Consider the following 11,310-nt stretch of genomic DNA (forward strand, 5'->3'; position numbering starts at 1 on the left):
GTCACCTCTGAGTCAGCTGGGGCTATGTTTTGTTAGTGGATTTAAAGAAATCTCTGGTTCACATTTCCATTCTGCACATCTTACAGGTAGGAACAGAACCTCACACTGGATCTAAATCACTTTCAAATACACTAGCTCACTGAACCTAACAACCCTGAGAGACAGGTACAGGGGTGGGGGGGTACAGTGAATCCATTTATAAAGCAGGAAAGGGAGACTCATGGTGCTTCACTCATTTGCCCAAGATCCTTCTTTGTGTTTTTGTTTTGTTTTGTTTTTTTGTACCGGGGATCGAACTTGGGTCCTTCCGCTTGCGCAGCCGGCGTCAAAACCACTGAGCTAAAACCCCGGCCCAGGACTTCCCAAGATCCTTATTAAGGCAGAGGCAGAAATCCCACACTTCTGATTCTTAGATGGCTTCAGGGAAGCCAAGATCCTCAAGAATCAGGACATCTGGTCTTTGCCCAAAATTTCCTATCTCAGTCAACAGATGTTCAACATGAAGGCAAGACTTTAAATATTGTGCTTGGCAAAATTAAAAGCACATTTGTATGGGAATACCAAGGTAGATACCAGGAAAGATATCAGGTCACTTTTGTAAACAGTGATCAAGAACATTACCTTACTTCACCAAATATAAGACGCTGCTGATTCTAAAATGCATCTTTATTTTGTACTACTAAGAAAGAAAAGTTTTGACACCATATGGACTTTAAGATGCATCCTGATCTCTAAAATGTTGAATGTGTCTCAGAATTGATAAAATAGGGCAATTCAAGATAAGCTTTCAAAATTTAGGGATTATAATCTGTTTAGAGGTCTCCAGTTTATTGAACAGCAACAACGCTGAATGCTGGGATTGCTTGCAGGGGAGAAGTACAGACAGGCGACATCTGAGAGCCCTCCTCTTTGCCTGGGAGGTCTTTCCAGGAGAATTCCAAGCGGGTGGAGTTGCTGAGCTCTCCACAGTTCTTTGGCAAAAGTCGTCATATAATAAGTAAATTTTCAAGTCTCATTTGCCTCTTCAACTGTCAAAACAAACCAAACTTTAAAACTCTCAGGTCTTTTTTTTTTTTTTTTTACCAAATTCTGAGTGTGTATTTAAGCGTCTTTGGTGACAATTCCTCAATACTCACTTTTTTCCATGAAGAGGTGAAGAAGTACGCTAAAGCTGACTGAGTTCGGACTGTGTTAGGATCGCCCTAGTTCACATAAATTACCACATCTAATTCTCAAAGAAACCTACAAGTGGGACATTACTATCCCTGTTTAAGGGACAAAGAAACCAGAGCTCAGAGCAGCCAAGATAAGGTCAATCTGGTTGTGAATGGCTGGTTCAGTGCTCACACCCAAGTTCAGCTGGTCCCAAAGAGTCAACCCACTCTACTCCAGAGAAAACAAGATGGAAGGCAAGGAACCCAGTGCTGGGGGCAGAACCTAGAACTTCACAGAGGCAAAGCGCTCTACCACTGAGCCACACCCCTAGCCCAGCAAAGACTTAAAATCTTAAAAATCACCACTAAACTGAGTCTGCAAGGTCAACAGTCTAGTCACAGTCCTCACCCTTGAGGAGTTACCCTTCCAGTAGAGCACAGCACATAAAGACATACACAGGCCTAAAGGTGCAGCTTAGTGGCAAGGCATTTGCCTAGCGTGTTGACTGCCCTGGATTCCATCCCCAGCACTGGAAAAAATAAAGCACAAACACATGTGTCTATAAATACTCGTGCCTGTACAGATGAGTGTACAAAAGACTGAAAGAATGTACAGCAAATATCACCAATGATTATCTCTAGGAATTAACACTTTCATATTTTCAATGAAAATATGAAGAAATTGAAAAAAAACTCAATGTTTTCCAGTGAAGGTCTTATTTTCATCAGTTATAACAAAATAGTGGCACATCCCAGGGCCACAGTCACACCGGGGGGCCCACCTCTGAGGCTGGGAAGGGAAGGAGAGGAGAGGCCAGGAACAACAGTTCTGCTTCCACTGCTCAGTCTTTTCCACTCCACAGATGAGCGCCCTGCCTTTCGTTCATTCAATTCCTTCAGCAAATATTTACTGAACACACACTACATATACAGATATATATAATTCAACCCAAGAAAGAGGGCAGCTCAGTGCTTTCTCTCACAGATCACCTTCTGGGCTTGGATGGCTTCCTCTGGCTTCCTGTCCTGTCTGCATTCCTGCTCTACACGGCATCCCAAAGCACCTTCACAAGGTTCTCTGTGGGATCACAAGATAGCTGTTAGGTACAGGGGGAAAAACGAAAGACCCAGAGGTTCTGGAAGACTGCACAATTGCCATTTGTGTGTGGCAAAACCAGAGCTAACCAAAGCTCCTGAAGTTCAGGAGCTATGTCTTACCTATAAGATCTCTATAAGATATAGCTATATCTGTATCTCCAGCACCTAGGACATACCTGAGTTAATATTTATTATATAAATAGTTCGATTATCAACGAAAAACCATGAGAGATAGCCTACCCATTAGACAAAGGGGCTCATCTCTAGGAAGGAATATGGTACACAATCACAAAGTTCATTGACCTAAGGTCAGTATCCATAACATATTTACTGAATGCCTTGGACCCTGACTGTTCAGACACTGCTCCATCCCCGAGGAAGTAGTGGGGAACAAGTCAAACATGGGAGAGGGGGTGGACATTTCATGAGTGTGCTCATTGATATAAAGGAGGGCTACAGGGGATGGAAAGAGCTCTCAGGAAACAGACAGGAGCAGAGTGCCTGGGGCGGGTGGCTACTCCCAGGACAGGGCCTCTAGGGAAGCTGAGCCCTGGAGGCAGGAATGAGCTAGCCCAGCACAGATGGGCAGGTGTGGGCCTGCAGAGGGAGCACAGGGATAAAGGCCACAGAAAGGGTCCAGGGTAGTCACACAACATCAAGGAGGCCGGGTCAAGAAGAGGTAAGAGAAAGTGGGGAAAAATCAGCTGGCCAGCCAGGCAGCAGGCAGGGCTGAGCAGGCCACTGTGCCAGGGCTGGGCTGTTTTCAGTTGCAGGGGAGGTGAGGAGGTAGGGAGGGTTTTATCAAGGAAGTGTGAAAACTGCCTTTACATATCAGGAATGATATAAAAAGTCTGCAAGAAAGAGGAATCTCGGGGTGTGGCTAACATCTATTTGTAATGTCTCAGTATCTGATAGCTCTGTAAGGGATGCCATTCAGTTAGAGAAGCAAGAAGTTTAGGAGCAGGGCTGGGGGGGGTAACCCTTGGGCCCTGACACATAAAGGACTTAATCCAGCCCCCTAGACCTGGCACTCAGCTCTGTGCTGGAAAAGGGCCTGTACTGGGGGAACCAGCAGATCCTGCTTGTCAGCTGGAGGTCCCCCTAACCAGCTACATGGTCCCTAAGGGAAGGTCCACCAACAGCATCCAGCCTGGCATCCAGGGACAGTAGGGCTGACTCAGTGAGGTTTAAATACATGAATTAAAATGTGTTTCGATGAAGATGCACTCACATGTTGGCCACAGGGAGTTCTTTCTTTCCTTCCTTCTCCTTTCCCCTCCCTTTCCTTCTCTTCTTTTTCTGGTGATGCTGGAGATAGAACTCAGGGCCCTGTTCTGCCAGCAAGTGCTCTGCATTTAGCAATGTACTCCAGCCCCAGCAGCCTCTTTCTTTAATGTACAGCAAAGCAGGAGCAGGCTGCTAAAGAGCTGGAGCTGCTAGCCTTTAGACCCTCATCAGTACAGCTATGCAAGAGCCCCACAAAGCTCTGGGTGTGCCCAAAGGGCTTTACAGTACCTACACAACAGACCTCTCAGTAACTACACAGGTAGGTTTAAAGTTACTGTTTTCAGTTTATAAGCAAGGAAACTGAGGCACAGAGGTATCAGGAGCCCGGCCCTGCCAGGTCTCACAGACCGAGGCGGAGTGACTCAGCTTTGTCTCAAGCTCTGCGGTCTCAGCTCGTCCTCGCTGCTTGTGGAGCAGCACAGTCCACGGTGCCCCCTTGGCCCCCATGCTTCAGCTCCTGCCTGAGACTTTCTACTTCTAAACATATATACAAACTCTCTTGAAAGGTTTAACGACCTTGATTACAGGTCTCAAACTCCAAACATGATTTCTACGAAGTATTTAATCATCCATTACTCAGATTTTCCCTGAAGAAACTTCTCAACAGATATGAGGGAAGTATATAATCTTCCAGGTTATAACACGGACTCAACTATCCTTCAACCTCTCCCAGCAATGAAAGCTGTGGGACAGGGGCAGGTGTAAGAAAAACTGGTGGGTGCACTCGCCTCTTGCCCGTGTCATTCCCTGGTTCAGGCCCAAGAAACGCTCCAAGTGCAAACTTGACACAGTCGATGCCCAGAAGCACAGGGCTGTGTGTGGCTTCTGACCTTTAGTGCTGGCTTTTCTCACTCCAAGCCAAGAGGGCAGAATGAGCCTCACCAGCAAACAAGACTGCCACTAGCTCCTGTCAGAAAAGCTTTATTACCCTGTATGTTTCACTGTGCTACATTTTTATGTTATATGCTCCTGTGCTGGGGCAAATCTAACACAGGAACATTTGTAGATAACTTGGAATGACCCTTGAGGACTACAGTTGATAAACCAAGAACTGTCTAAGCCAGGGCTTTTTCTAACCCAAGCCCAGCTATGGTTTCCCAGACCTTACTAAATCGACTTCTGACCTTTTATAAATTACTCAGACAAGAAACACTATTTAAGAGTTTGCATGTCTGGGCTTCAAGGAAGCTATAGAGAAGACTGTAAACTGTTTAAGAATGGACTCTGGGTGACCCCCTGCAGGAAGGAGGCACCAGCCCCCGGGTCACTCGGAGCTGGAGATAGCTGTCATAACCCTCAGAATGCCAGCTGACCACAGAGGCCCTGCCAGGCTAGAGCCCAAAGCCAGGGGCCCAACCTGAGCCTCCAGTGTGACCATAAACCCTGCCTGGGAGCCCCGGCTTTGTGCAACAGTAACTGTGAAGGCAACAGGCTCTGGGCCCTCCCCTCCTGTGGGCACGCACCTCTCCCTTCCGAGGGCCTGGGCCAGAACACAAGAATTTCCAAAACCTGCAAGAGCTAACGCTCTGACAAGAGACAGGATGTTAGAACTGGAAGGAGCCCTCTAAGACAATCCAATCCACCACCCTCACATCATTTTTTATTTTTTGGTACCAGGGATCGAACTCGGGTCCTTGCAGCTAAGCTAAATCCCCAGCCACCCTCACTTTATAGAAAAGACAACCCAGAGAAGAGGAGGTACAATGTGCACCCCACCTCCGAATTAAAATTTAAAAAAGAGAACTCAAGAAAACATAGCAATGCAAAGATCAGGACATGTGCCAGTTGGGTTCCTCAGGACTCTGAAAGTTTAGGGTACAGAATGGAATTCTGAGAATACATCCCTGTCCCTTTAAAGGTTCCACTGCCGCCCTTACCATATTGACTCAGAGGGGACTCTGGTGCCAGCAGGGGCTGGATAACAATTACAGCTGCCACAGCCCCCAGGACCTTCAGTGGCAGCCTGAGTAGAGCTTTCCTGAAACCTCGATGCAGGGTATCAGGAAGGGTCAGGGAAAGAGTCTCCCAACACAGGCAGGTTCCAAACGGCTCAGGAGGAGAGAGCCGGGAAGAAAGCCACATGGGTGGGGAAGCAGGGAGGAGAGAGACCAACTTTAGAAAGTCTGGAAGAAGACTCATGCAGCACAAAAAAACCAAACTGCAACCACAGGGGCGAAGAAGTCAGGAAATGCTGCCGCAGCAGCCAGCCTAGTGGCCAGACTGCCAGCCAGTGGGCCCAAGAGGACGAAGGTTTAAATTTAGCCAGGTAAACAGAGCCGCCCAAGGGTGGGGAGGGCATGGAAGGAGCAGAGCAATCACCTGCCCTGCAGTGTCCAGGCGTTTCTTGCTGAAGGGAAAAGTCCAGCTGGAACTGAACTAAACAGCAGATCCATTTGGGGGCTCTGCAGCCATGTTGCTGAGGAGAGCACTGGCTATAACTCTGAGATGGACAAAGGGTTATTGTCACTTTAACAGGTGGCTCAGTTTTAAAAAGACCAGGCCTTTCTTTTTTATCACAGTATCTATGTCCTACCCTCTGCTGGATTTTTCTGGACTCCTGAATACACACTGAAGGGGTCCAGTACAAATCAGCCAAGGATGCCCTTACATGCAGCTCCCATTTGCTCTCACTATACAGGGTCTTTACATCTATTACTGTTCTGAGTCATGAGGGACCCAAGGGAGTTAAAAAAATAACTACCATACCACAACAAAAATTGTGGTGTGTTCAGGTGTGGGACTAGAACAGAGTGAACTCTGAGAACCTGTTTAGAAGATTAATGAGATAAATGACAGGTGGTTTTGAAAAGAAGCCAGGGAGAACCAAATTAGTTTGGTGACACAAAAGTTTTTATGGACTTACTGGTTCCTATTTCAGAGAAGACAAAGACTATCACTTCATGTAAAATGTCCCTCCACACCACAGATGCCAGGCCAAGAGCGTGGCCCTGCCCCGCTGACAGTGGCTGTGATAATCCAGAAGCCAACAGAACTGTCCTAGAAGTAAAAATCAAAACACACCAGCCTGGTTCTCTGCTCCTCACGAAGAACAACAACAAAAAAACTTGAAAAAGACTGGGCTGGAGATGTAGCTCAGTGGTAGAACGCCTGCCTACCATGCACAAGTGTGAAGTTCTAGGTTCTGTGTCCAGAGCCACACACAAGGAAAGACAACTTTTCAGTTGCCACTAGAGTAAGAGGAAGGTAGAATACACAGGTGAAGAATGATCCTAGGTTATTTTTCTTTTCTTTTTGCAGCATATGACTCTTAGCAATTTGAGGACTATGCCATTGTTATTTATTATTCTTGGTACCAGGGATTGAACACAGGGCCTCCAGCATGCTAAGCACACACTTCACCTCTGAGCTACACCCCCACCGGATCCCTTTAACTCATGCTTTTGAGATAGAAAAAAAAACAGAAAAAGATTGTTGCAAGCCAATAAGAAACCCTGGGAGATATTATGACTACCAAATGCACTAAAAAGGGAACTGGCTTCAGATACCCTGGGCAAGTATATACACATACACACACTCTCTCACTCACATTCATACTCAAATGCACAGAATATCAGAGTCTGGGAAAGTAAGATATCCATGGGGGGAAAGTAAGATATCCATGGGTGAAAAGAGGGCAGTAAGAGGTCTCTTGCACGGTTCCCGCTAACACTGACTCTGTGGAAGTCACAATATTCCTACTCGATGCCACGACCTCCTTCATCCTCCAATCCATCAGCTCCTAGGTGTTGAGGTAGGGACATTCCCAGACCTAGGAGATACTTTTTATCCTGTGAATTTGGAGACTGTTCAGAGATACCATGGGTTTAGTATTTTTAAATTTCCTAATGTCATATTTATTGCTTCTCTTTGATAACTGCTGGCTTTGCAATAAAGAAGCCATCTGCCTTTCTACCTTACAGCCGTCTCTTTTTAAATAAACTGTACAAGTGGACCTGGCAAACAAAAAAAAAAAGTAAGATCTTCCAAGCCTGGCTCAGCTCCCCTGGCGGGCAGACCCTCCCTCCAGTGTGTCACTTGTTCTCTGTTTGATTGTCTTTAAGAAAACAAAATAAAGGAAGGGGGAGGGTGTTGTCTCGCAGGGTTAGAGGGTGTTGTCCCTTGCCCTTAGGGATTTGCCTATATATTGTGGCTTTAGGTCCCTTGCTTCTTCCCCCTGCCCAGGTGTCAGCCCACGTGTACCTGTTAGTACAGAGCCCCGGCTTTAGCTATGCCTCGTTCAGAGACCCCAGTGCTGCATCACTCCTCATGGCGGCCCAGGGGAGGTCTCCTGCAGCATTGGCCTTTGCACTTCCTCCTCCTTGCTATTTATAACTACGAATTATCTGTGTCAAAGAGAGACCAGACGCTATTTTGAAATGAAGGAAAACCACTACTTAGCCCCGCACCTCTAATAGGTCGGTATGTTTGCCAGGACCTGTGTGTGAGTCTGGACAGGCATGTGGGTACAGGCTCCGGCCCGGCATCCACCCAACTATGCCTGAGATGTGAGTCTTGGTTTTGATAGGTAACGTTCCATGTGAATGAGACTGCAGGAGAGCAACGGTACAGGAACCGGTCCTCGGGCTTCCTGAGGATGTGCCCACTCTTCCGCCACGGAGGGGGCACCCTAGGCTTCCTCGCAGGCCTGTGTAAGAGCGCTGGCATTGGGCCAGGAGTGTGGTGACCCTGTGCTGCCGACAGTCTTCTGCTCCTACACTGCCGGTACCAATATCGAGGTCCTGTCACACCTCCGCCAACGGGATGGGTAACAGGATCCCGGTCTTTCTCCTCCAGGTACCAGGCTGAAACTCTGCCCAGGGTGGCAATCACTGGAAGCTGTTGCCAACGTGGCCAGGTGGGGAAAGCAGTGAAGGACCAATCCTGCTAAAGTGAAGGGCAAGGACTGGCCCCTCCGCACTCAACTGAGTAGCGAACCCAGGGCCTGAGCCACCTCAGTTTCCCTCCCTGCAAAACAGAACATTCTCCAGGCAAAATGAACTGCCTCTCACAGTGATTTTCAGGGTGCAAATATGCGGGCAAACTGACTCTGACCTGAGTGCACGGCAGCAGAGCCACAGACGGCCCAGAGGATGGAGAAACTGGCGGCTTCCCCCTCTCCCAGGCGCAGGGGGCGATTAGAGAAGGCGAAAACACCACCACCTCTCAGGGCGGGCGAGACCCGCGCCGGCCTCAGGCAGGAATTGAGGCAGCAAACTGACCCTTCGCTTCCCGCGGCGGGCAGAAGCAACCCCTGTAAAGTCCCGCCCGAGTCCGCTCCCTGAGGGCTCCCGCTGGGGCCGGCAGAGGCCGGGAAAGTGAGCGAGAAGCCACAGGGATCCCGTCCTCGATGGCCGCGGGCGGAGCCCAGGGACCGCCCTGCCCCCGCCGCCTGGGTCGATGCCCGCCCGCGCCCTACCTGCCCGCGCCCCGCCGAGCTCGCCCCCCGCGCCGGCGGCCCAGCTTTGTCCGCCGCGGGCCGGGGGATTCCGGTCCCCTTGCGCCCTTCCCGCCACCGGCCGCGCCGCTTACCTGCGCTCCTCCGCTGTCGGGCCCCGGGCGCCGCTGCCGCGAGGGCTCCGAATCCCACCCCGCTCCTCCGCGCGCCGCCCCGCAGCCGCGGCGGGGAGCCGGGTGGCGGCGAGGGCGGGCGCGCCCCGCGCGGGATCCCGAGATGCTGGGGCCGCCGCCGCGGGGCCCGGCCCCGGGAGCCCTGGCCCTCGGCGTTCGCGGTGCTCGTGTGCCGGGACCTCCACGCTCGGCGGCCCGCGTGCGGAAGCCCTGGCCCGGGGCGCCTGCTCGGGCCGCCGCCGCTGGGCGCCGCGCGCTCTCCTCGCCGGCGCGGGATCCGAGGAAGTTTCGGCCCCAAGTTGGCTGTGGGCGGGCGGCGGCCGCAGCTCGCAGTGCAGGGGCCGGGGCTGGGCGAGCGGATCCCGGGGGCTCAGCCTCGCCGCCCCGCCCCCCGCGCCGCCTCCCCGCCCCCCGCAGCCGCGCCGGCCCTCGAGCTCTTTCCCACCGTCCCGCCCGCAGCCCTCGCGAGGGCTCCTCCCGGGCGCGGGCCGTGACCTCCGCACCTGCCTCCCGCCCCGCGGCCGGACCGTCACAGCCCGGGCCACGACACGGGATCGCGTGGGAGCCCCCGCCGCCCGGCCCGCCACCCGCCCTCCTCGTCCCCGAATGGACTCGCGGGACCTGCCCGGGTCAGCAGCCTTTCCGGGCACCCAGACAGCCCGCATCCGTCCTGCGTTCCTGACAGGGGCCTCAGAGCTAGAGTCCCTGCAAAGGAAAAGTACAACAGCATCTGTCATATTTATGTGGAACAGGTCATGGGATTCATGCTCCTTTGAATCCCCAAAGATGCAGAGTGACCCAGGAATTATTTCCACTCTACAAGCCCGGATCACGCCCCTCTTGGTCCTGGGCCCTTTTCCCATACCGCACCAGCCCTGACAAGTCTGAGACTGGGAAATCTGGTGCTAGGAGGTTTCAAGTGGGAAATGCTTTTGTGAACGATTTAGGGCTGAATTAGTCTCCTGACTTTATGGGGAAACTGAGGCATATAATAGCATCAAGACCAGTCCATAGCCTTTAAAGAGGTTAGCAGCCTGTAAAGGTCACTAGAGTTTAATGATTGGCCTCAGCTCAGACTAAGGTTAAAAACTTTTATTGAGGGCCCCAAGTCCTGTTAGTAGCTCACCCACCTGGGTGAGCTGCCCAAGAGGGAGCACATGACAAGGTGGAAGGAGTTAGCAGATGTCCCCGGGGAGGCAAGAGCTCAAACTCTAGCAGTCTGGGCCCTGTTTGGACCCTGGCAACAAGGAGCCAAGCAAGAGCAGCCAGCATAATTTGAGGCTAGTTTTCCCACTGGCGTTTTCTTTCAAATTCTGAAAACCCCAGTCTTCTCCCTGAGTGAGTAGGAGGTCACTGTGCTAAAGGAAATGCCTTTGAATGTGGTACAGTGATGGGGGGCTGTAGTAACAATCAGACTGTGCCTTTCCTTAATTAGTAACCAAACCAGGTGACACTGTCCGCCTTAGGGGGAGGGGCAGCAGAGGGGATCAGGAAATGAATGGGACCAGGAACCCACCACATTGGTTAGGCAATAAGGAGCTATTCCCTTGAGGAGTTGACAATAGGGACATAAGAGCTGTTTTTGTGACTACCCCACTAATTAGGGGGAAAGTCTTGGAATTGTGCTGGTGGCTGGAGGTGCACTGTGACTTTTCCCGCTTCAGAGTGAATGGAGCTTATGAGACTAGATCCAGCAACAAGTGAATGAATGGCCTATAATTGTTGTGGGGGCTGGTTTCTCGAGGTAGGGAAGCTTGTTTAAGCTTTTACCCTTTGGGACAGATGAGAGGAAGAGGGAAGCTGCCTGAAGCAGGCATAAAAGCTGAATCCACTCTGTCAAGTTACAAATGGGCTCAGTTTCTGTCTTCTTCAACGCCAGTTCTGGGGTTAAGGGTTTTGTGGGGGAGGGGCTCAAGAAAGGCCACGTCCAGGAGACCCTGAACATGGAAGAATGCAGCTTGGGAGAACCTGGGGTCTCAATTCACCAGTTCCCACCCTCAGCAAGTTTTAAATCTAGAGAAATCAGGTGTGGGAGGCAGACCTCTAATGTGAAGCCTAGAATGGACAGAAGGGTGACTTTGCCCCAAGCTAACTACTCAGGATGAGAGTAGGTGACAGATGACAGCAACCTCAGCATAATGTCTGTCAAGTCCCCGACCTCCCACCCTCAGGTCCAAGCTCAGTCAAGACCATGGACCCTGAG

At 50.9% G+C, this 11,310-nt stretch overlaps 1 protein-coding gene across 3 annotated transcripts in view; it reads right to left on the reverse strand.

The window, feature by feature from the left end:
- Wnt5b (Wnt family member 5B) overlaps nt 1–9,160 on the reverse strand; it is a 106,732-nt gene extending 97,572 nt beyond the window's left edge. The window contains exon 1 of one of the 3 annotated variants that reach the window (XM_021249860.2): nt 9,069–9,160. The gene's annotated coding sequence lies outside the window, so the exon portion shown is untranslated. The remainder of the gene's footprint in view (nt 1–9,068) is intronic. The other 2 variants (XM_087186282.1, XM_004837642.3) reach the window with 2 other exon arrangements.
- Between the last annotated feature and the right edge of the window lie 2,150 nt (nt 9,161–11,310).

This window comes from Heterocephalus glaber, unplaced genomic scaffold (assembly GCF_053883595.1).
Source record: "Heterocephalus glaber isolate CG9 unplaced genomic scaffold, H.glaber_assembly_v1.0 deba00000281, whole genome shotgun sequence".
NCBI classification, from domain to species: Eukaryota; Metazoa; Chordata; class Mammalia; order Rodentia; family Bathyergidae; genus Heterocephalus; species Heterocephalus glaber.